Here is a 26,574-nt window from a genome sequence, read left to right as displayed (position 1 = left end):
CCTCTGGGCCAGTGAAAAAGAGGTGGATTGACACAGTGGCTGCAACAATGGGCTCAAACACAACAAAGATTGTGAGGATGACTCAGGGCTAGGCAGTGTTTCATTCAGTAGTACGTAGGGTCACTATGAGTCGGATCCAACTGGACAACACCTAACAACAACAACAAACGTAAGGAGAGAAAAAATACCATTTATTGAGTCTTTAATATATATATATTTTTTAATATATAGGCATTACATACATCATTGCACTTAATCTTCATAAATGCGTAAAATGTGGTTATCGTCTCTGAGCTTGATTTTAGTTATTGGCAAATTGTAGATGATAACTTGGTCAATTGATAAGTGCAAAACCCAGGTTTTAGCCCCAACCATGCCGTGGACTCTCCCCCGAATGTGTCCAGCATCCTCCACAGATTAATGCAGACAGACTCAAGAGACTGAGGTTCCAATCATGACCCTACTACCAGCTACTATCATGTTGAGTATCTCATGTTTCACTTTCAGTTTTTCTTCTTTGAAACAAATGGACTTGAATAAATTCCTATTTTTAAATGTAGTCTGGGTTTCATACACAAACACACATGCACTTATATATACAGAAAAGTACCAACTTTAGAATTAGGCTTATTAACTTTGTAACTATGGGCTAGCTACTTACCCTCTCTGAGCCTATTTCTTCATCTATAAACTGAAGGCAATAAATACACCTTAATTTCTTCATCATTATTTTCATCTTGCTTCTTCCGTGTGGCCAGATGGGGGCATTGCCTCCCTTGGCATCTATCAGCCAATAACTTGTGGTTGTGCAATGCCTGGCATCTGGAAGGGAGATGAGAGTCTGTTACCACAGGTTCTAGTTCACAAGCAAGAATCTGCTGCATGGATATGGGACTGCACTGCGAACTGCACCTTTAACTTCTTGATCAAGAACAAAGAAAGCCTGTGCTTCCCAGAAATTAATGATTTCATAGTTCAATAAAGTTAAAATGATAATAATGCATAACTGGTTTCAAATTGAGGAAGGGACCAAAATGATAATCTTCTATCATTGAAAATCTTACAAGATATTATTCTAATTGTGCCCAGAGTCCCAGGCCTTGAAGGTTTGGACTGCCTGTTCTCACAATGACAACATAGAGAAGTCCTCCTGAGAGTGCAGTCTTCCTTATAATTGTGTTTCCTCATAAAACTATAATTTGGACTTGCATGTAAATGTCTCAAACCTACAGCTCTTAGAAAGGACTTTTCCTCTCTGTGCTCTTAGGCTCAAGATGTCAAAAAAAGAGAGGGCTTTTGTTGGATTTTGTAGGTTAAAGCTTCCTGTACCAGCCATTTAAATAAGGTTGGCAAGAGAGCAGCTAGTCCTTCTCCAAACTTCTCAATAAGAGTGAAGGAGAAGGCATGTTGTAGGGTTTTGATCACAGTATTGCATGAGCCAATTTCATCCCTCTTTTCAGACTTATAGGTTACAGTCAGAACTTCTCGAGCTGTGACTGACGAGGCTAGATACGTAAGTGCTTAAAAAGTTAATGATGACTTTTCTCTAACACACTATACTTTGACAATTTTGTCCGTAGTCAGGCTAAGTTTTGTTTTCATTTGAGCCCATGGGCCTTCTGAAGTAGAGATGGCCAGGACTGTTCTACATGAGATCTTTGGAGTTGAAGTTATGTATAATAATTGGAGTAATAAAAGGCTTTAGATTTATAAAAGTTTCTCAGTCAGCCTCAGGGACAACATATAAAAACAATTGCAGAGTTACATACCCATAAGATACCAGAATTTAAAGGAATCTTCAACATTGTCTCATCACATTGACTCATTTTGCAGGTGATTACTCTAAGGTTAAAGGAGGTGACAGGATTTGCCCAAGTCTACAAATTCTGTATGGACTGGGAAAAGCCCTAATCTATTCACTTATTCATTTATTTCTTTAAGCAACAGACATTTATTGAGCAGCTTCTCAGTCCTAGTCATAATGTCAGGCTGTGGGAAACAAATATGGATATATTATCTCCCACCTCCCAAGAACTTCTGGTCTAGAGGAAAGGCAGACGACTATCTCAGTCCCAGTGTAACATAATAATACCTAACAGAGATATATACCAAGTGTCTGGGAACACAGCAGAGGACTCTAATTCTTCTGAGGAGCTGGAAAAGACCTCACAAAAGACATCTTATTTGAGTAGGGTCTTGTGGTATGAGAAGGAGGGAAGACAAAGGCCCAAAAAACATCCAAGTGGAAGAAACAATTCACATAATGTTTTATAGGCCAGGGCAATTCAAATGTGTTATTAGCCAAAGTGGGATCATGTGGAATTTTCCTACCCAGGTAGGAAAAGATGGATCCCAGAGTCCAAATTCTCCAGAATAAAAGTATATCATGTAGGGATGGAAAAATTGGGTGTGGGACAGCATGAGTTTCCAAGAACTTCATCATTTGATAAGGAAATTAAAGCAGGTCTTGAACATAATGAAAAGAGATCATTTTAGGTGATCCGGAAAGAAATTTTGCTCCAAAGAAGACACTAGTCTACTTCTTTTTGAATCTTTATAATGAAACTCAAACATTCAAAGTCACATAGTCTTAGGATGGGTATAAAAATATAAATACCCTTGAGGGTAGAAATCCAGGAATACACAACTCCTTATAAGAAGGTGTGTTGAGTAACGTACAGATTTCTGTACCCAATATTGGAAACAGAAGATTCCCGAAATGCTTCATTTTCCTTGCCCTCAATGGAAACAAAAACCTATAGCCATAGAGTTGATTCTGACTCATAGTGACCCTAAGGAGCCCTCATAGTGCAGTGGTTAAAGCGCTCAGCTGCTAACGGAAAGACTGGCAGTCGGAACCACCAGCCACTCCAGAGGAGAAAGATGTGGCAGTCAGCTTCTGTAAAGATTACAGCCTTGGAAACTCTATGGGGCAGTTTTACTCTGTCCTAAAACCAAACCCACTGCCATCAAGTCGATTTTGACTCATAGTGACCCTATAGGACAGAGCAGAACTGCCCCATAGAGTTTCCAAGGAGCGCATGGCAGATTCGAACTGCTGACCCTTTGGTTAGCAGCCGTAGCACTTAACCACTACGTCACCAGGGTTACTCTGTCCTATAGGGTTGCTATGAGCCCTCATTGGAAGGCATCGCAATTTACAAAGAAAAAGAACCTTGCTTTAATGTATAAAAAACCCATTGCCGTGGAGTCAATTCCAACACTTAGCTATCCTATAGGACAGAGTAGAACTGCCCCATAGGGTTCCCAAGGAGCAACTGGTAGATTCAAACTGCCAAAATTTTGGTTAGCAGCCAAACACTTTAATGTATAAAGACAACATTTCTGCTCTCCTATAATATTGAAGGAAACCCTGGTGGCATAGTCACTAAGAGTTCAGCTGCTAACCAAAAGCACGGCAGTTTGAATCTACCAGGCAGTCCTCGGAAACTCTATGGGACAGTTCTACTCTGTCCTATAGGGCCGCTATTAAGTTAGAATTGCCTTGATGGCAATGGGTTTAGGTTTTTTTTTTTTTTTAAGTATTGAAAGGAAATATCTTCATTATTGTGGTGTGTAGTCACAATTTCAAGCATAGTTAGGAAGTAGTAGTATATAGTGATCAGGGGCAGGGTTCGGTAGCTAGACTGTCTTGGTCTAAATCCTAGTTTGGCCACCTATTAGTTGTGTGAACTTAGACAAGTTACAAGACCTCTCTGTGCTTCAGATATAATAATAACATTTACCTCATAGATGTTTTCAGGATCCTTACTTATGAGTTCATTCACATATAGCCTGGTACACAGTAATTGCTCAATGGCTTTTTTTTTTCTTCTAACATTATTATTTTCTTTATTAATATTATCATCATTTCCAAAGTGCTACAATGAGGACTGCTCTTTCTTCCAAGTTCTCAGTTATGGTTAAATGAATTGACCAGCCAATGATGAGAATATTTTGTACTTTCATAAAGCATTACACATTACAGGCTTTGTGAAAGGCTTTAAAAACAGAAGAATCAAGATATAGTTCTTGCCTCAAGGAGTTTACAATCAGATGAGACTTTTTTTGCTGCCTTTCATATTGATAAAGTAATAGTAACACAGGAAGTATGAGCCTTAATGCTTTCACTGTGTTGAATATCTCAGTCTCCTTCCTCCATGCTTACCTAAATTCTATCCTTTCCCAGTGCAGTGCTAGGTGTATCAGCCAGGCTCTAATCAGGAGACAGAAACCACCAGTAATTTGAGCAGGGAATATCTAAAATAAGGAATTATTAACAATAACAGGAGATTGGCATAGTGACGGATTGGTTAGTAAGAAGGGACACCAAAGAATACACAAGAACAGAAAATATAAGGAGCAGCTACTACACCTAGGGCTGAGACAGAGCACCTAAGAAAGAGGTCCTTCATGGCTGAGATCCAGACCTTATTGGGGTGAGCGCAGTCAGGGCTCCCTGAATGGCAAAGAAGTTGCTGCAGTGCTGTACCAACAGAACTTGCTGGAAAGCCACCCTCTAAGGTGCCAGGGAAAGCTGATCACAGGGAGGTGTCTCACCAGAGACGCCTTGCTACAAACCACCTGAGGCTGAGAGTGCCAGGAGATGGTAGTCACTGGGTGCTGCTGGCCTCCATGCACTGCTGGAGTTGAGCACTGGAGAAGCTGTGCACACTGCAGATGCCTGATACTGTGGGAGCCACCATGCTGCAGGAGTTCAGCATTGGGGAAGCTGTGTGAGATGCAGGCCCCTGGTCCTGGAGAAGCCATGTGCACTGCAGAAGGCTGCTCAGCAAACACATTGGAATGAGAAAACAAAAGATTCTCCTTCTGTAATGTCTCTTCAGTGTCCTGTAATGACAAAGCTTAGCATCCATTTTGTCAGCCAGCAAAGGAAAAATGTTGAAAGGGCTCAGCTCTATTTTCATAAAGCAGGAAAGAAGAAGCAATTTGGATGTAACAGGCAATAACAACCAGTACAGTCCACCCCTTTGACTACTCAGGTTCAATATGCAATTCTTTCTATCAAGCTGGTGTCTTCTTCACTGTAACTTCCACCAGTACCACCTTTAGGCTTATCTCTTGCAATCCTTAGAACATTTATTGATAAGCACAGAACTGAGTAAGAAAATAGGGTACTTTCTTTAGTATAGACAACATTTTTCAGGTACTAAAATATGATATGATGGTAAGGACTTTGGTTTCCATATCATGCTTGTGACTTTTATTAAGTTTACATTCAGTTAAAATGCCTGTAAATGTTTTTTTAATTCACACTGCACCCTTTTGTGGCATTTGTGTGGTTAGGATATTCATTTATTCAACCAATTAATATTCATTGAATGCCTATTCTGTGTTAGGTGAGAAAGGCTACTTCCTCTCAGTCTACAGAACTGCTGCACTGGCTGGGTCCTTTGGTCTTCGCCAACTCCTCTTGGTCCACCTTCAAGCCATGGAGGCCTACCTTCTATTCTTTGTGAGAAATTACATCTTTATCACTATGGGAAGTAGATACGTTCCCTTGTCTATCACCTACCTAAGCCTTAAAACTGTTCCGAATAATTATAAGATACTGTCATTTTCAATTTGATTGGGTCTAAATCCAAGGAGATTTACCCTAACATGGGAAAAAGTGTAAGAGAGGTTAGAGTAAATTATATGTGTCTGTGCCAATGCATGCTTTATCCATTACTAAAAGTAATACAGAGAATTTGGGCCTAAGCCAGAGATTTATCACCCCAAATGCAAAATTAGCCAAAGGCCCAAGAGTAGTATTTTGTTTTTGCACCATTCTCATGTTGAAGTGTGATTTTACAAGAACCAGAAAGTGTCCAGAGTTCAGGGAAGAGGAAAGATGGTTCCCAGTAATAGAACAGAGTGGAAAAGGTGGGAGGGAAGATGGGCAATTGTTGAGTACATGGAAAAAGATGCCAGCCACCTGAGAGAAAAGGTCTTAATACTCAGTGGATGGAGACAGAAAGTCTAGCATTCAGAAAATATCTTAAGGTAACCTTATCCCTGTTATTTCTCTAACACTGCCTAAATTGTGAACTGTGACTGTGTGTAGGTGTTTGCCTGAATAGCAAAATTCCAGCACTCTATGCTTTTATTTTGCTTTTTTTTTTTTTCAAATGCAAACTGTTTATTTTAGGGAGACAGGTGTCTCTCCTTCTGAAAAGCGGCAACAGCTCAAATAGCAGGACACATTTCCAAGTTTCATCTGGTTGATTCCCAGAGGGTCCACATTTACCACCAAGAGTTTGAGCTCCCAGAAAATGTCATAGAGACCCTAGCCACACTGGTGTAAGGCTGCATCCCAGGCTTGTCATTTCAGCAGTGTCTACAAATGTTCAGTTATTCCCAGTTTCCTGCCCAGCTCTTTGAGATAGGAGTGAACGTTTGTGGTAATTAAAACAGTGTGAAATTTGCACTGTCAGGAAACACAGCTATTTTTTTCCTCTGCCAGCCATCAGGCTATTTATAGCAGTGCACTTCACCATTTATTTGCTGGGCAATGACATCAAGCAACTGATATTAAGCAAGGAAGCCAATTTACTCCACAAAAACATCCATTATCTTTATCACCAACAGAAACTGAAAAATAATCCATTAGAATGCTTCACTTGGGAATGACTAATTGAATTGTTAAATATACAGTATTGGAGAAGTCACCCTGGGAGCCTAAATATTAATTCATGTAACAGGCGAGACCTACTGTAAAGAAGCAGCAATGAGATCACTTTGTAGATCAGAATCACATTCATCAATGGACATAGGTTACAAATCAGAAGTTTTCATCCTGAATTTACTGTATTTGAATTTGATCTTATTCCATGGGAAGTATCAGGCTTCTTTAGAAAACGCATTTGTTAGGGAACACATTTGTTTCTATTTTCTAATCATCCTATTATCAGAATATCCCTCAAAAATAATATCCATAGTCAACACAGGTTAGGGAATACAGTTATACAGGAATATGTGTGTGTGCATACACATGCACACACAGAAATACACAAACACTATTCTTAGCTTTCGAGTCACAGTGAAAATTAGGGAGATTGTGACTATTCTTATAGAGAGATCTTGAGGGGCCACGTAATACAATTTTACCCAGGAGATAGCCCAGAGCACAGAATTCTTTTCCATTGTTTATTTATTATTTCATTCAAGTTATTAAATATGTATTACATGCCTAAGACTATTTCAGGTTCCTAAATGTGGAAGAGAAGACTCTTGCTGTAAAGGGGCTCTCATGTCAGTGGGAAATATGGGCTTAGAGACTCATCATTCCAACAAAAGTTGATAAATGCTATAGCAGGGATGTGTATTGGCTGCTCTGTGATCAGCGAGGGCACTGGCTGACATTGTAGATGAGTCTGACAGTGGACTCAGTTAAGTGAAAAAGTGTGGAAGAAGGGCGTTCCAAGCAGAGGCAAAACATGTTTCAAAGGGTGGAGAGTTGAAAGAGCCTGGCACATTGGATCACAGGTATGCAGAGAATAGAATCTGAGGTGGAACGTGGCAAGACCTGAGAAACCTAGACAGGGCTTTACTTGCTGTGCTATGATACTTAACTTCTGCCTGGGAATATTGGGGAGCCACTGAAATGCTTTTATCAGAGGAGTAACCTGACGGGATTTGTGTTTTAGGAAGATCATTCTAGCACTGGTATGGACAATGGATGGGGGAGTGAAGGTGGGGCAAAAGAGGGGGCAGGAAAGGTGGGAAAGAGATGGAGAAGGGAAAACCATTAGAAGACTTTTGCAAAAGTAGAAACAAAATGAAGCTGACCTGAGTAGTGTGACTGAAAGTAGGGGAGGAAACAAAGTCGTTGGGAAAAGAGAACTGTCAAGCTGTGTGGCACGAAAGAGGAAGCAGTTACCCAGGTTTCTGGGTTGAGTAAAGAGACATTTCATAAAGCCCTTAACTGAGATAAAAGATACAAGAGGAGAAACCATCCTAGGAGAAAAATTCACTTTCCACGTGTTGAATTTGCTGTGTCTGTTGGACCATCAATAAAAGATGCATGGTGGGTAAGGAGATACCTGAGTCTGACAATAGACCAGAACTAGAGGAATCGTGTGTGGCCCTTCTTGAACCTTCTGATTGGAGAAAAGTGTTAACACTGCTTCCAGGCTCTCACTTCCCATAAACTCCTTTCTTGGTAGAGTCAGGTAGGGTGAAGGGGGTGTTTCCTGCTCTGTTTCCTCCTTAATTGGGCTGAGAGAGGTGGCCAATCTGCCCCAGCTCCTTCCACAGATCTGTGATGGGGCTGATGACTCCCCCCTTCAAGTATCCTGATTTTAGAATAAAGATACTCTTGTGAGGAGAATTGTGTAGCCAGAATAAAATATGGTACATCAAACATCCAGTTGCTTTTTTATAATTTTTAAAATTTGTTTAGGAAGGCTCTAATTTTAAGCCAGAGAGTTCAGAGAATAAGCTTCTCTCTTTCATTTTATTCTGACTTTTATCTTCTTTCTTCCTCCCTTGTAACCCAGGCCATGACCTGCTCTGGGGTGAGGTGGATGTTCTCCCAGGCCACCCATAGTGAAGGTCCTTGGCAGAGTCGTACCAGCCCCAATGACCTCCTTGCCAAGTACTAGGTTTTTGTTTTGTTTTTTTTCCCCTAAAAAAAAAATGACCTTCAACAGAAATCACTGTTTTATAACTAAAGGCAATGACAGTCTGTCTTCTGTGTTTCGCATCATTACAAATCTCTCCCAGTCATAGAGAATTAAGGCTCTTTCCCTAAGAAAATGAGCTATGTGGAGTTGATCTTCATTTTATTTTGTTAGGGTTTTCAATCCACTGAAGCACTAGGAAAACATATCTGTTAAAGATGACTCTGGGTCTGGGGTCTCACCATCTCCAGTTTCATTGTATGTTTTTCCAGAGAGAGATTTAAAGTTCTCACTCTCTCACATCAAGAAAGCACTTTATATGTGAGAGGGAGAGGCTGTCTCTGAATCCAGTTTTAGTGTTTTATGTTTTTTCTTGAAATTGAGAAGAGGGAAAAAGCAAACATTGACATACTCATGAAATAAATTAGTCCGGGATGGTGGAATTTGGAGACTCACGCCCCCCTCAAACCTCTGCTAAGCAGTTGCCTCCATTCATGGTGGTCCCTTTAAACATATATTTAAAAGCAAAGCCAAGGTATGAATTTAGAGTCTTAAAGTGTTTTTACCCTTTTGCCCCAGGAATTCCAATTCCGGAATTATATCTTCAGTAAATAATCACAAATGTGAGAAAGTCTTTGTATACAAAGATGTTCATCACACTGTTGTTTATGGTGGCAAAAAAAGGACAATGAGTAAAACATTTCTGGAAAAAATACTGTGCAGGGAAATTATGGTACAATGTTAAGAAAGCAGGATTAAAAAAATGTTTATTGTCTTTGCAATTTCTGAACGGCAAACATTAGTTAGGACAAAAGACTTGAAGGACGTACACCAAATGTCAGCAGTAGTGTCTCACCAGTTACGCCAGCTGGTGGGACAGTGAGTTTCAAATCTGCAATGAAAACAAAAGAATCATATGAGAGCTTTGTTTCAAATAAAAAAATAAAAGTGTTACGCAAGGGAAAAATCAGCATCAAGGTTGAAATGTTATTTACTAAAAATAAAATTGACCTGACGGCAATAGGTAATTGCGAGAATGACCAATTTCTTCTGCTTTCAATAGGATGGAGACCAGAGAGGTGGAACACTTTGTAATAGTCCCAGAGTATTTTGGCCATTTTTAAGATCCCAGAACTAAAGGAGCTACTCAATGAGTATATACCTTTTATCACAACTGGCCCAGGTGCCAGCATCATTAGAGGGAGATGATAGAATTCAGCCCAGACTGATTCACAGTCTAGGATGTTGGAGACATAGGTCAAGAACACAAATGGCTGTAAGGCGGTGTCATGAGAGAAATGTAACCCAAGCATTACAAGAAGAGACCGTACTCCGCAGACTTTGAAGGAGGGAAAGGATTTGGACTGAAATATAGGGTACAAGAAGGGGAGTGGTGAGAAGCTGTGCTCAGCAGTTCTTGTACCCTACCCAGTAAATGGTACAGCTCAATATACATTCACAAAACTCCTGGACTTAGAACTCTGTTGGGTCTGGCCATATTCTGGATGAGATCGTATTTAATTCAGTAGGCAATGGGCACTCAGAAAGTGTTTGAGCAGAGAGGGATAAAATTCAAGAGCTTTCTTTTAAGAAAATCTAACTGTCTGTAACAGGCAATAGGAAAAAAGCTGAAGGCAGAAAAGAGAGAGAGAAAACTATGCTAAGGCAGTAGCAGGAGTGGTTATTAAATGGGCTGTGAAAGATTGTGTATATGGAATGGACATTGCAAGAGAAGCACCTGAGGACAGGGCAAAGGTGAGGAAGAGTCCAAAATGACAATGTGGGTACCAAAAGTACTCTATAACATCTCATTTTGAATTTGAGTTACCTGCATGTGCCGAGAGCTGTTTTTCAATTTCACAACCATCATGCTTTCCTATGAGTTTGGAGTTGATGAGGACATGTGGATGCAGAAGGAAAACTTGCAGAGCAAAGTCATTGCCAAACAGGTGAGTTTCCTAAGGAAACCATCAAGGAGCCTCTTTCCATTTCCACTCAGACCCGTCTTTCACCTGGGTTCCTGTCACACACTGCAAGAGCTTTGGCAGAAGGATCTCACAGAACTTTGATCCTTTTAAGAGGCAGCTCGTGCGGACTTGTGGGGCCTGCCTCCTCCTTTCCCAGGCTCCCACTATCCTTTCGCAGTTACTCTGGCTTTATCTTTGGAACCAATCACATATCACATGTATGTAACCTCTGGCCCAGGCAGTCTTTAAGGCACAAATCAATTTCCAATATGCAGGGGTCATTTTCGGTTGCCTACACAGAATCCATTTCTACCTTTATCCATGACTTGTATTCAGACATCCACCCAATCCCCAGCCAATGCTCTGCTTCTAAGAAAGTTAAACCCACTCCCAGGTTATAGAGTAATTCTAGTGATTGGTTCAGGAATCAAAAGGTCACAACTTGGTTCAATGAGATCTAAATGGGATTTTGTGGGTGCTTTTGAAAAAGAAGTTTTCTTGTTTTAAAGAGAGACTCCCAGGGGCGAATTAACCATTAAGCAAAGTTACAGTAAGCAGAGTATATACGGGCTTAATTGTGTTTACTTATTAATCTGTAGTGCACAATTTCACACGGGCTTTGCCACATCTTTGTGCACTACTTACAGATTAGTAAGTAAGCACAAGTAAGCCTCTATGTACCTTGCTTGTTGGGTAATCTGTCCATGAGAGAGAGCCATAAGAAGAGATGGTGTTTCCTTTCCTCTGAATGAGATCTTGTACTGTTAGGGCATGATGTATTTTCTTAATTACATAATAGGTAGGTCAAATTATCTATGATTTCAATTATAGAATAGTAAAGGGATATTACAAACTCTTTGAAATAAAAAGATGTTGTGTTTGCTCGTGGTGAGAGGAGAAGAAAATCATTCTCTTAAATCAGCATAACTTATGTAGGATTAGACATTAAGAAGGTTCTTAAAATAACACACCCCAAAATGAGGAGCCAGCTAAAGTGTTAGAGTGGGTCACAAATAATGATTAGACTACTCCAGGTCAAGTTGGAAAGTTAAAGAACCCTGTTTTTACATTTCCAATGACTTTACATTTCCAAAATGACTTACATTTCCAAAGACTTTAGTGAAACCAGCTCATACTTACTCTGGAAAGACAACCATGTACCCTCCAAAGCTGTAGCTTTAGAGGAGGTGGTAGAAGAATTCAATGAAATATTGGCATTGTCTTGCAGCCTTCCGCTAGGTCTTACAGGAAAGATAAAAGGTTTCAACTGATTTATCTACAAACAGAATGAGAAGGGAATCTAAGTTTGTTAAAAGGGAGGCCTCATAAGTCTGAAAATGGTCGAACCAAATACTATCCCAAGCTAAAGTTTGTGAAGGAAAAAACAGAGAAGTGAGTACATTGTAAAAAGATAAATTTTGGGTCCAAAGAAAGCATCCTCAATATAATGGAACGGACAGCCATGCTCATAGTAAAGATGCAGATAAAGCAAACTAGTTAACGATGAGCCAATTTCAGGGACCTTCCACATCAGATTTGAGTCTCATATTGTCTACACACACATAACCCAAGGAGTCCAGATCTAAGAGAAGGAGGATTGTAAAGAGGGAGGCATTGCTCTTCTGTCTGAAGCCTGCCTGGTCCAATTTTCTCTCTCTCTTAAAAACTCCTATCCCTGTAGTCAGGACAGGACAACCCCATTAGATTATGACATTACCCCAACTAGTCATTTGAAAGAACCCACATCCCTAGTAGACGAGCTATTCTATCAGGCCCAATGAATGGAGCAAGACCATCAAGTCAAAATACAAAGTTCTCCTTGCTAGGGATTAAGAAGACTCTGGAAACAGTAAAATGAAGAAATTTATGATGGAATTACCAGTCACATTGTTCAATTATTCCAGGTGCAACGCTCCTTCATAGATCCTGTCTTATGAAGAAATGAGGAGGCCTAAATAAGATTTTCCCAATGGTGACTGTATTGTTGTCCTAGGATTTCAGTAACAAATTTACTGTGAAGTGGTGGCTTTAACAACAAACAGAAATATATTGTCTCACGGTTTTAGAAGTCTGAATTCAGGGTATTGGTAGGGTCATGCTCTCTCTGAAGGCTCTAGAGAGAGAGTCTTCCTTTTCTCTTTCAGCTTCTGGTAGCCCCCAAAACCAAATCAATACCATTGCCATTGAGTGGGTTCCAACTTATAGCTAACCTATAGGACAAAGTAGAACTGCCCCATACAGTTACCAATGAGCACCTGATGGATTCAAATTGCCAATCTTTTGGTTAGCAGCCATAGCTCTTAGCCACTAGGCCACCAGGGTTTTCTCTGGTAGCCCCAGCTTCCTTTATTTGTGGAAGCATCACTCCAATCTCTGCCTCTGTCATCTCATGGCACTCTTACCTGTATCTCTGTGCCTCTTTTCCTCTTCTTCTAAGGATACAAGTTGTAAAGAGATTAGGGCTTATTCTAATGACCTCATCTTAACTAACTATATCTGTAAGGATCCTATTTCAAATAAGGTCATATTCACAGATACTGGGGTTAGGAATTGAATGTGTCATTTTGGGCAACACAATTCAACCCATAATATGAGCATGACAGTATTTATAGAATTTATAAAGCATGTTCACGGCTAGCCTCTCATTTAAGCTTCACTACAGTCTTTGGGGGACCCTGGTGGTGAAGAGGTTAAGAGCTCTGCTGTTAACTAAAAGGCCGGCAGTTTGAACCCACCAGCCACTCCTTGGAAACCCTAAGGGGCAGTCCTACTCTGTCCTATAAGGTCACTATGAGTCAGAATCGACTCAACAGCAATGGGTTTGGTTGGTTTTGGTACAGTCCTTGGAGTGAAGTAGGGTTGGGATGATTTTGCCCATTTTACAGAGGGAAAAGCCCAAAGATTTATGGCCAGCAGGTGGGGAAGTCAGAATTCCAACTCATTTCCTTTCACTTCAAAGGTATGACTTTTTCCATTAGTCTACTGCCTCTCAGCTGAAGCTTAGAACTTCAGGTATATTACATCTGTTTCTATAACTATCTATGAAATCATACACTCTCTTTTTAGATGAAAATATTTTACCAATCCCTAATATTCTTTTTAACACATTACTTAACATAAATTTATTTTTTCTTGAGACCTCATGTTTACCATTTGAGTGTATATTGTAATGGCATGAGGTACCATAGATCTACATTTACCTCAGAAATTTTTTGTTTTTGTTTTTTTTTATCTTCAAACTCAGACCATCTATTCACCAATAGTGATGGTATCATCTGTCCCTTGCCTAATTTTATATTGCTGTGAACTGAACTTCCAAATGGTCAAACTTCTTAGAATTATATGCTGACTAGAAATTATTAAGATTCTCCCCTCACATTTTGTGTATTCACACTTTGACTCTGGAGTATAACAGACAAGTTGTTTTAGCAGGAACTACTTCAGCTAAGCCTTCAACTTTAACTCTTGACAGGTGAACAGAGGTTTCAGACCTGTTTCCTCAATGTAAAGATACTATGAATATAAATAAATTCATGTTCTTTCATCTTCCCCACCTCTCAGATTTCTCCCCTTCCCTGACTCTACTAGCACAGGGCTAGGCATTCAGAAAATGTCTGACAGGGCTGTAGAGGTATGAGGATGGGCTTGGGAATCAGCTGGACCTCTCCGTGGTCTTGAGGAAGTCTCGTAACTTTGCTAAGTTTCAATAGGTTTCCTCCCTGTCAAATGGTGATACTTTTCAACATTATGAGAATGATATATGATTTTGGTAAAGCACTGAGATCCTTGGTGTCTGACAGAGAGTTAATGCTCAATAAATGGTGGTTTTCATTCTCTCTTTCTCTCTCTCTCACACAGCGTTTTCCCCATTCCTCTTCAACACACACACTGTATACCCTATCCTAGTGGCTTTCATACTTTTATAATGTTGTCTTCAAAAGCAGAATAAAAAAAAACTGAACCCTCTCTTGTCACAGCAAAGTGATTGAGGTCAGATGTGGCGTTCCCCCAGGGCTGAGTTGGAGCAGTGGTGCTCCCTGTGGCCAGGCAAAGATGCTCTGTCTTGATCAGATCAAGCTTACCTATTGCAATGAAGGCAGCCAGTCACTGAGCTTGTGTGGTTCATGTTTCAGTGAGAGATGTGTTTTCTTTTATAAAAACAAATGGAATTCATAACAAGTATGTCACTTAGTAATTAAATTTAGATTCTTAAATAAACAAGTCAATAAGAATGATGAAAGATTTAGAAGGAAAATTGGAATAATAAATATTTCTGTCAATTTGTTTTGACCACATAGTTTAATAGGTTATTTTGAACCCATTAGGGAACTTGAAAATAAGACACAAAGAAATTCCAAAGTCTCCTGTCTCCAGTTTACTTTCTGGCTAAGAATCATATTTGTGGGATGCTTTGTGGCTGTGTCTTTTTGTAAATTAACTGAGGAAGCAATTGTTGAGAAACTTTCTTTGAAATTCAGAGTACAGGCCCCATTGAAGGGCTGATTTGCCTGCACTTATAGAAAGAGTGTGGACTAAGAATCCATTGCTGATTTGACATATTATGGCATAGAGGAAAGGAAAGAGTATCAGGCACTATCGGAAACAGGCAGATTTGGGACATGTCCCCTGTTCCATCTATTGCTAGCTACGTGACACTGATCAGAGTCTTAATCTGTACAATCAGTTTCTTCTTCTATGAGATGTAGGTAACAACTTCCATGTCAACCATAACAACTTCCATGTGAGGCTAAATTGGAAACAATCCAAAATAAAGCACCTAGTATAATGTCTTAACATACAATAGGTACTCAAAGTGGTAGCTATATTATCGCTGTAATTTTTTTTTTTAATCATAATCACAACCATTTTAATGTGAAACTTCTGGAGTCTGGGTGATGGGATCCAAAGATGACCTCTTGCAGCATTCTCCTACTCTATCCTCTTGATTTCCTCCCCTATCTGTAGGCCTAACTGCACTTAATTCACCCTGTTTTGTATCATTTTGTACATTGTTCTCTAATTGCACTGAGTGTTGGTGTCATCTCCTTTACTATATCTTGTCCTCCTTAAAGAAAGGAATTCTCCATCTTCTGTTTCTCCTAGATTGCCTGGGAGTGAGTCAACACAAGTGTTCATTCAAAATTTAAAATACAGTGTTATGGAAAGAGCTTTGGATCTTAAAGTCAAGGGACCTTGAAATCAGTGCTGTTTCTTCTATATCACACTTCTTCTCTGTAAGAATATCAACAAGAGTTATGTTTAGAAACCCCACGGACTTGGGGATATTAAACCTGGGCCTTGGGGATCTGAGAAGAAGAGCTCCTTCAGAAATAAGCCTTAGCTCTAGATGATTTTCTCCCTCCTTTCCTCCTCCCACCCGAATACCTACCCACACAGTTCATGAGCATGATACATGATAGCTTGGGGCCTTGTACAGTAATACCATTAGATGTATTATGCTAGAAAACCTAAATTAAATTGAGAGTTCTTGGGGGTGAAGACTATGGCATGTAAACAGAAGGTTCAGGAGAAGTAAGGAAGTAAGAGACTGAAAGAGCAAAAGGAAGAAGATGAAGGGTCTTCTGGATCCCAAACTCTGTTAGTAGCTCCAGTCAACCAAATAACATGTCACAGGGGATATGTAAAAGCTCAGTCATGCTTAACAGTACCTGTGACTGATAGGCATGCAGAGAACCCCCTACACATCTATTTCTTTCTACTCTTTTTTTTCTCAATCTCACTGTCTCTCCCACACCCGAATCTGTTATCTGATTCCCCACATATGCCTCAGGCCCTCTTTGTTTTGACAACCCATTTGGACTTTTTTCTTAAGTTTAATTATCCACAGATCTCAACTTGCACATCCCCGAACACCTCCCTTCCGCAACTACGGGTAGAAGCATCTCCTACTGCTCGCCTCAACCCCGTTGGATTACCATGTTTACTCAGCCACCCTGACAATATAGGGGAGTTCTCAGGGGATGTGGAGAGAAAGAGATGGGAGGAGGGAACAGTCTGCTTAGTTCAGGTGTTACTTACAGTCAGAAAATCAAATAATCTCTTGCCAATTTATGGATTAAACCTGGCACAAGTTTATAATTGTATGTCAAAGTGTTGGTGATACTTGAGATTTGACGTAGTCCTATTAAGCAAGAGAACATGCTAGAAATTATTTCTTACCACCCTTCATCTTGGCCCAGACTATGTGGCTTGACCTATGAAATACTGTAGAGACAGAGTATCCCAGCTGAAAGGTAGATGACCAGATTACCACCACAAAACAAGTCTGTGAATTTCACAATAATTTGTGAAAAGTTCAGGTGATTACAGATGCATTTTGCAAAAACTTGGAAAAAAAGAGAGAATAGAAGTGCATTTCAAGTTGGTCATGGCACATTCAAGCACTGTAAAATGAGGTAGAATCTAGCTGTATAGAAAATGGGAGGAGGACTGTCTAGCCAATTAAACTTTGAACTTCAATAGATCTGGTTTGTTTGAAAGTGGAGATTTTTCCTGGAAGTTTTATTTATTGTATTCTAAAATCTGTCTTTAGTGCTCTTTCAATTATTTTTCTTAAACACCCTATTTTCAGTAAGACTTTATTCTTCTTGGCAATGAACAATTTTCAGCAGCAGCGTTTATCATGATGACAATACCCACATGACACCATGCTTGCATTTTAGTTGAGCCTGGATTAGCCCAAATGAGCCAAATGGTTAGATTTCCTACAACAGTATATATTGTGTAAGCAAGTCATATTTTTCCTTAAAATAAAGCACAACAAGGAATACAGAAACCCATTGCTGCTGAGTAGATTCCAACTCTACCCTTTATTTTTTCCCACATAATTCTATAGAAGGATTTGAGACAAAAATTATTCTTTCATATACATCAAGAGATGCTCAAGTTTAGAGCAAGATTTCACACTTCCATGCAATGATAAAAATTGTTCATTCATTCACTCAACAAATAATTATTGAAAATATTCTTGTATCAGACACAGGATATACTATGGCAAAAACAACACAATCTCCCAAAAAGTTCAAAAAATATGAGAATGAAAGTCAGATGAAAATGTGGGCCAAGGATTCCAAGCCCAACTACAATAAGAAGAATAACCTAGTCAGTCTCTGGTTTATCTTGACATATTTCCCACAACAATTACATTGTCTAGTGACTTGGCCTAACAAAAGATAAAAAAAAAAAAAAGATAGTAGGCAGTAAATGGAATAGAGTTGTGGTGATTTAGAGCAAGACCCTCAGACGCACCCTTGGAAATCACCCTTCAACTCTCCAGTTTACAGATTAATTCCTGAGGCAGAGAAGTGGAGAATGAGTTGCCCAAGGTCATGAAGCTCATAGATCAAGAGCTGGAGATGATTGGGAATCTGATGGGTGGGAAGGGAGTAAGTCTATGCCATCCTATGGATTCAGTTGTTGTTAGCTGCTCTTCATTCAGTCCCAACTCATAGCAACCCTAAGTATAGCCTCATAATTTTTGCTATGTCTGAACTCATCGTTGCACAGACTGTGTCAATCCATCTCTTTGAGGGTCTTCCTCTTTTTTGCTGACCCTCTACTTTACCAAGCATGATGTCCTTCTCCAGGGACTCGTCCCTCCTGATAGCATGTCCAAAGTATGTGAAAGAAAGTATCATCATCCTTGCTTCTAAGGAGCATCCTGGCTGTACTTCTTCCAAGACAGGTTTGTTCATTCTTCTGGCAATCCATGGTATATTCAATACTCTTCATCAACACCATTCAAAAACCATTGATTCTTCTTCTGTCTTCCTTATTCATTGCCCAGCTTTCACATGCATGCAAAGACACCAAACTTGCCGTTAAGTCAATTCTGACTCATCATGACTCTATAGGAGGGAGTAGGCACCCCATAGGATTTCCAAGGAGCAGCTGGTAGATTTGAACTGCCAAGCTCTTAGCCACTGCTAATGCGGTTAGCAGCTGAGTTGTTACCCACTCCACCAATAGGGCTCTATGCATGTACATGAGGTGAATAAAAACACCATGGCTTGGCCCAGTTATGAAGGTTTTGGTTTTCTTTATTTTGAGGTGTAATCCATACTGAAGGCTGTAGTCTTTGCTCTTCATCAGTATAGGCATTCCCATATGCATATGTTCATGTAAGTCCAATTGTAGCCCAGGTAATTTAATTTTCTAATAGCTGTATTTTATTGTGTAATTCCAGTAATAAGGTGAATAAAATCAATCCTTAGAATTTATTTTATTCCTAGTTACTTCTCACCCTGAATAAATAACTTTGTAAGTTGAAAAAGAAAATACCATGGCTTGAGTCAGGCACACCTTAAAGTCTTCAAAGTGACATCTTTGCTTTTCAACACTTTAAAGAAGTCTTTTGCTGAAGATTTTCCCAATGCAATACATTGTTTGATTTCTTGACTGCTGCTTCCATGGGCATTGACTATGGATCCATGTAAAATGAAATCCTTGACAACTTCAATATTTTCTCCATTTATCATGACATTGCTTATTGGTCCAGTTGTGAGGATTTTTGTATTCTTTATGTTGAGGTGTAATCCATATTGATGACTGTATTCTTTGGTCTTCATCAGTAAGTGCTTCAAGTCCTTTTTGCTTTAACCAAGCAAGGTTATGTCATCTGCATGTTGCAGGTTGTTAATGAGTCTTCCTCCAATCCTGATGCCTCATTCTTCTTCATATAGTCCAGCTTCTCCAATTATTTGCTCAGATATGGATTGAATAAATATGGTGAAAGGATATAACCCTGATGCACACCTTTCCTGACTTTAAACCATGCAGTATCCCCTTGTTCTCTTTGAATCACTGCCTCTTGGTCCATATACAGATTCCTCATGAGCACAGTTTTAAATCTTCCAGAATTCCCATTCTCTGCAATGTTATCCATAATTTGTTATGATCAACTCAGGAGAATGCTTTTACATCGTCAATAAAACACAGGTAAATATCTTTTGGGTATTCTGTTTTCAGCCAAGATCCATCTGACATAAACTATGATAACGTTGGTTCTACATCCTCTTTTGAATCTGGCTTGAATTTCTGGCAGTTCCCTGTCTATATACTGCTGCAACCATTTTTTTAATTATCTTCAGGCAAATTTTACTTGCATATGATACTAATGGTATTGTTTGATAATTTCTGCATTCTGTTGCATCACCTTTCTTTGGAATGAGCATAAATATGGATCTCTTCCAGTCAGTTGTCCAAGTAGCCCTCTTCCAAATTTCTTGACATAAATGAGTGAGCACTTCCAGCATTGCATCCCTTTGTTGAAACATCTCAATTGGTATTCTGGCAATTCTTGGAGACTTCTATTTCACCAATGCCATCAGTGAATCTTGGACTTCTTCCTTCAATACCATTGGCTGTTGATCGTATGCTACCTCCTAAAATGGTTGAATGTCGTTTGATTCATTTTGGTACACTGACTCTGTCTATTCCTTCCATCTTCTTTTGATGCTACCTGCATCATTCAACATTTTCTCATAGAATCCTTCAAAATTACAACATGAGGCTTGAATTTTTTCTTCAGTTCTTTCAGCTTGAGAAATGCTGAACGTGTTCTTCTCTTTTGGTTTTCTGACTTCAGGTCTTTGCATATTTCATTACAATACTTTACTTTGTCTTCTCAAGCCGCCCTTTGAAATCTTCCATTCAGCTCTTTTACTACATCATTTCTTCCTCTTGCTTTAGCTTATCTACATTCAAGAGCAAGTTTCTAACATCCATTTTGATCTTTTCTTTTTCTTTCCTGTCTTTTTTAATGGTCTTTTCTTTCTTCATGTGTGATATCATTATGTCATCCCACAATTCGTCTGGTCTTTGGTCATTAGTGATCAATGTATCAAATCTATTCTTCAGACAACCTCTAAATTCAGGTGGGATATACTCAAGGTCGTACTTTGGCTTTCATGGACTTGTTTTAATTTTCTTCAGTTTCAACTTGAACTTGTATATGAGCAATTGATGGTCTGTCCCACAGTCAGCCCCTGACCTTGTTCCAACTGATGATATTAAGCTTTTCCATCATCTCTTTCCACAGATGTAATCTATTTGATTCCTGTGTATTCCATCTGGTGAGATCCATGTGTATAGCTGCTGTTTATGCTGGTGAAAAAAGGTATTTGTAATGAAGAAGTCATTGGTCTTACACAATTCTGTCATGCAATCTATGTTGTTATTTCTATCACCCAGGTCATATTTTCCATCTACTGATCCTTCTTCCCATTCCCAACTTTTCCATTCCAATCATCAGCAATTATCAATTCATCTTGATTGTACATTTGATCAATTTCAAACTGCAGAAGTTGGTAAAAATCTTCGATTTCTTCATCTTTGGCAGTAGTGATTGGTGTGTAAATTTGAGTAATAATCTTATTAACTGTTTTTCCTTGTAGGCATATGGATATTATCTCTTCACTGACAGCATTATACTTTAAGGAAGATCTTGAAATGTTCATTTTGAAAAGGAATGTGATGCCATTCTTCTTCAATTTGTCATTCCCACGTAGTAGACCATATGATTCTCCAATTCAAAATGGCCAATACCACTCCATTTCAGCTCACTAATGCCTGGGATTTCTACCTTCAAGCATTCCATTTCATTTTTGAAGACTTCCAATTTTCCTATATTCATACATTGTACATCCTATATTCCAATTATTAATGTATATTTTCAGCTATTTCTTCTCATTTTCAGTCATGCAGCATCAGCAAATCAAGGTTCTGAAGCTTTACTCCATCCATCATCAAGGTCAACTCTACTTTGAGGAGGCAGCTCTTCTTTAGTCGTATAGCTCTTCTTTAGTCGTATTTTAAGTGCTTTCCAACCTTAGAAGCTCATCTTCCAGCACTATATCAGATAATATTTTGCTGCTATTCATTAGGTTTTCACTGGCCATCACTGATCTGTCAGTGTGACGTATTGTGGTGGCTTGCGTGTTGCTGTAATTTTAGAAGCTATGCTATTGGTATTTTAAATATCAGCAGGGTCATCCATGGTGGACAGGTTTTAGTGGAGCTTCAGACTAAGATGAACAAGGAAGAAGGACCTGGCAACCTACTTCTAAAAAAATTTCACCAGTGTAGATCTTTTGGATTCAGAATAAGTGCAAGTCTAGGAGACCAATTACATGGTGACATCAAAGTCATCACAATTTCTGTGACCTCACCTTTCTTCCCTTAAGCCTTTCTGAATGATAATTCTCCCTCTTTCAAGAATGATTTCTGTTGTTGATTTCAAAACAAGACAGACATTATCACCTGTAATTGTTGTTTCTGTTTTGTTTGTTTGCTTTCTCCTTTTTGTTTTCATCATTATGTTGTTGTTTTTGCTTCTCTATTCAATATCAACATTTTCTGGAAAGAAGGAGAAATGTTATTAAAGGATTGCAACTCTGAACCTAGAAAGAAAAATAAGTAAATTTCCATAGAAGTTTTCTGATCCTATCACCCTCTGTCCTTTCTCAGGTCTCGTGACATGACCTACAAAATATTGCAGAGAGAGAATATCCCTGTTAAGGGTAAATGACCAGATAACCACCATAAAACAGGCCTTAAATTCCACAGTAACTTCTGAAAAGGCTCAGTGATTAAAGATGCATTTACCAAGACTTAAAAAATAAAGAGATGTAGTCTGCATTTCATTCTGTGTTTTCTTCCTCACTGGCCCAAAATCCCTCAGATGCAGCTCAGTAAACCAAAATGCTAAATTTATTTACCATACCAGGACATCTTGTCCAGATACCTATGGCCTTCTGGCCAGAATTTCCAAAGCAAATGTGCCTTTTATAGAAAGGTACAGATTCTCCTTCTCAGAGAGGAGATATGGAGCAAGTAGAGCAACCATATTTATTGCCCAAACCAAGACAGTTGAAAACGAAAAGAGCACTATTAATAATGACTCCTGAAGAATAGACTTTAGAACTTTCTAGGGAAACAGATATGACATTACTCTAGGTATAAAGGAAAGAGTTTTGGATTTGAGGTCAGAAAAATGTGGTATGGAATCTAGGCTCAATCTCTTACAGTCTGAGTTGGTATCTTTATGTGTAAAAAAGTCATCATAATACTGTATACTTTTCAGGGTGCTGTGAGAATTAGCTGGTTATGTATGTATGTAAAGACCCCAGTACATTACAGGGTTTCAAATAAAGACAGTCATAGCTAAAATAGCAGTCTTGTGAGATGGGAATTATTATTACCCAATTAAATGGTAAGAAAATTGAGGCACATAGAGGTAAGGAAGTTGCCCAAGGCCACAGAGCTAGTAAGTGGCAGAGCTGAGATAGGACACCCAGACTACGTGGCTTCACTGTCTTCGCTCATAATTTCCACAGTGTCTTGCCTCTCAATGTATGTGAACTGTGTGATGTATACCTGCAGTGTATGTAAAGTAGATGTTTAGTCAACAATGTAGTGCGATCGGCCATAGTTTTAGAGGAGCGCGTGGAAGCAGAGTGAGAGACAGAAGCCAGGAGCATGTGACAGTGTGAACTTCTCAGGATCAGAGTGTGGTGGACCCTGGTTCCTGAGCACACAGGCATGACTAGGTACACTTCCTGCTTTCTCTTTGCAATGCAAAATTAAACACCCTGAAGCTCACTTGGAGAGTGACCATAATAGGCTCCCTCCTCTCTAAGATTAGCTTCCTTACCTGTACAGTGAGAATATTGGAGGTAATTACACCTCTAGTGCTCCTGTCTGTTCGAGATCAAGTTCTTCTTCTGTTTCAGTTCAGTTCTCAGGTTAAACTCTGGCTGTGCCTCTGAGATCTGGAAAAGTCTAGCGAGGTCCTGAATGGTCTGTCTCCCAGGAGGAGGAATGGGCCTGCCTTCTCCCTAAACTGTCCCCAGGCAAGACCCGGCATCCTGGGCTGTGTGGGCATGGATCAGATTCCTGCACACCCACGCCTCGGCCAACCAGAGGGACTGACCACCCATGCTCAGGCCTGCCCTGGCCACATCAGAGGACAGCTTGGGTGGCCTCATTGTCACTGCAGGCAGTGCTGTCCACCAGGATTAGCTAGGCCAGCCACAATGGCTCTTGTCCAGCTCCTTGTTCCTGTGGGTTCTAGTGCAAGGCATTTAGCTCACAATTCTTCCATGTGCTTCTTAGAATGGAGTTCACATTGAAAGGCAACACAAAAGTCTTAATAAGGGGGAAAGAAAATCTGTTCTGGCAATATGTGCTGGATATGCACATGGACCAGACCTCCATTCCTACTTCTTGAATTATCATAAGTAGAATGCCCTTAAATATTGTAATTCATTGCTATTCATTCACTCATTTATTTATGTATTCACGTATTCAGCAAACATTTCTTTAGCATGTACTATGTGTTGGAGGAAACGCTGGTGGGGTAGTGGTTAAATGCTATGGCTGCTAACCAAAAGGTGGGCAGTTTAAATCTATCAGGTGCTCCTTGGAAACTCTATGGGGCAGTTCTACTCTGTCCTATAGGGTCGCTATGAGTTGAAATCTACTAGACAACAACGGGTTTGGTTTTTTGGGTTTATGTGCTAGATAAAATACTAGATGCTAGGGCTCAAAAAAGATGACTCAGACATAATCTTAATCTTAAAAAAAGAAAAAGTCAATTGAGGAGCAACCATGACAATAAATGATTTCTTTAAAAGTTGGAATGCAGTGATGATATTCACATCAAATTACAGGATTCCAGAGGGGAAATATCTAATGTAACCTCTGCTGAGGAATGATGGGACATGCAGGGGTCATAGATGGTTTCCTAGGCAAAGTGATTCGTGAAAGGAGATGAGAAAGGACAATACAGGCCGAGGAAGGGAACCTATGTATGCCATCATCCATTTTGATAGGCCTGGAGCATAGAATGTGGAGGAAGGAATAACAAGAAATGAGGCTGGAGAGATAGGCAAGCGCTAGCTCACAGAGGACCTTCTAAGCTGAATAAATAAGCTTGACCTTTATTTGGGGGGGAATAAAAAACCATTGAAGTGTTTTAGGCAAGTAGATATGATAAGTGGTGCTTGCTGAGGAAAGGCCATTCTGGCAGGTATCCCCACGTGATGGCTCTGAAGAGGGGCCTGGGAGCAGAGTTACTAGTTAGGCTTCCATTGCAATGATGCCTGAGGAGATCATAAGCCTTCCACTGAGTCTAGAGACTCAGAGGAAGGAATGGTTTGTTTGAGATCCCAGAGTGGGTTTATGCCAGAGCTGAGAAAAGAATTCAAACTTTCTGTTTCCTAGGCCAACACCTTCTGTTTCAACAAGGAAGCAGATCTAAAAGGAAAAGGAATGCTCTAATGGGCATAATGCCAGGCTAGTTCTAGCTTGAGTTCCACCACTGTGACTCTGTGATACTGCCCCAATCTGTGTGGCGGGACGGTGCATTCTGAGGCTCAACTTTCTCTTCTGTAAAAGGGGGCCATTGCCCTCAGCTGATTTATATCCCAGAACTGTTGTAAGGATTAGACGTGAAAAGGGTTTTTTTTTTTTTTTAGGGAGTAGGATACAGATCTAAGGAATTCTTTTATTATTTTACTCAGAAAATTGGTGTGACATTGGAAAAAATACCTAGGAGGCATGTGTTTTAGGCAAATTCCCCCCAGTGATTTGAACACTTAGATTAAGGGCACTTTTCCTGCATGGAATTTCTTAATTCTTTTGCTTCATGTTGGTCAGGCAGACCTGGTTACAATTAAGCATTTTCAGTAGTCTGGCATAAGAAAATGGAGAAGATAATAGCCCAATACTATTAAGGGCAGGCCTCACTTGAACACTTGATAGATACACACATTTGCATTCACATCTTTAATGACCATTATCTGAATTACAAAAGTTAAAACTCCTTTATATTGCAAGTTCCCTGGTGGCATAGTGGTTAAGAGCTATGGCTGATAAACAAAAGGTTGGCAGATCAAATCCCCCAGGTGCGCCTTGAAAACCGTAGGAGGCAGTTCTACTCTGTCATATAGGATCGCCGTGAGTTGGAATCATCTTGACGGCAATGGGTTTGGTTTTTTTTTCTGATTCAATTTGTAGAAGTAACCTGATTCAATTCATAGAAGTACGATTAATACATATATTCAGCAACAGATATTCTGCATAAATTAATACATTCTGAAGTTTTTCCTCAATTTTCAATTCTGGGTTTTCCCCTAAGCAAGGGAGTAGGAAGCTTCTACCATACATTCTTTCCTTGGATTTTTAGAGAGAACTAGTTAGCCCAAGTCAAGGTCCTAGATAGCAATTGAAACTGAGCCTAAGTCCCTCCATTTGCTCTCCACATACCTAGCTTGCTCTATGTGTGTCATATGGGCTATTATTCTTTTGATTTGGGTAGCCCTTGGGGCTCTCTCCAGCCGAGGACTTGCATTTCTTTGGAGGTTTGTTTACGCTCCTGGTATAAGGATCTCCTTCTGTCTTTAATGTGAGAAATAGGCTTCTTCTACCTTTTGACTCCCATGGATGACAGTAGGTATTCTGGCTACATGGGTACTCCATCACTGTTTTGCCTTGTTTCCAACAGTGTTACCCTTTCACAATAGTCCTCTGAGTTGGAACATTGTACCAAGAAGGTCCTGACCATTCCTGTAACGGGGTTACGAGGTGAGAGTTTTGCACAATAGCCCCACCAGTGCATGTGTGCAGACTGACTTCATTAGGTGGTCTGTACATGCACAAGTTTGCATGTTCAGTTTGGTAGGCAATTTTTTTTATATACCTATTGCCATCAAGTCGATTCCAACTCAAAGTGAACCCATAGGACAGAGCAGAACTACCCCATAGGGTTTCCAAGGCTGTAAATCTTTACAGAAGCAGACTTCTACATCTTTCTCCTGAGGAGTGATTGGTGGGTTCAAACCACCAATCTTTTGGTTAGCAGCTGAGTGCTTAACCACTGTGTCACCAGGGCGCCTTTCTGTCAATATGCCAACCATTAACAGTGTCCTGAAATCATACTGCTCATCACTGTCTAATTACTA

The sequence above is a fragment of the Loxodonta africana genome, chromosome 12, assembly GCF_030014295.1.
Source record: "Loxodonta africana isolate mLoxAfr1 chromosome 12, mLoxAfr1.hap2, whole genome shotgun sequence".
NCBI classification, from domain to species: Eukaryota; Metazoa; Chordata; class Mammalia; order Proboscidea; family Elephantidae; genus Loxodonta; species Loxodonta africana.
The sequence above is the reverse complement of the archived record's forward strand: the minus strand, read 5'-3'. Positions refer to the sequence as shown.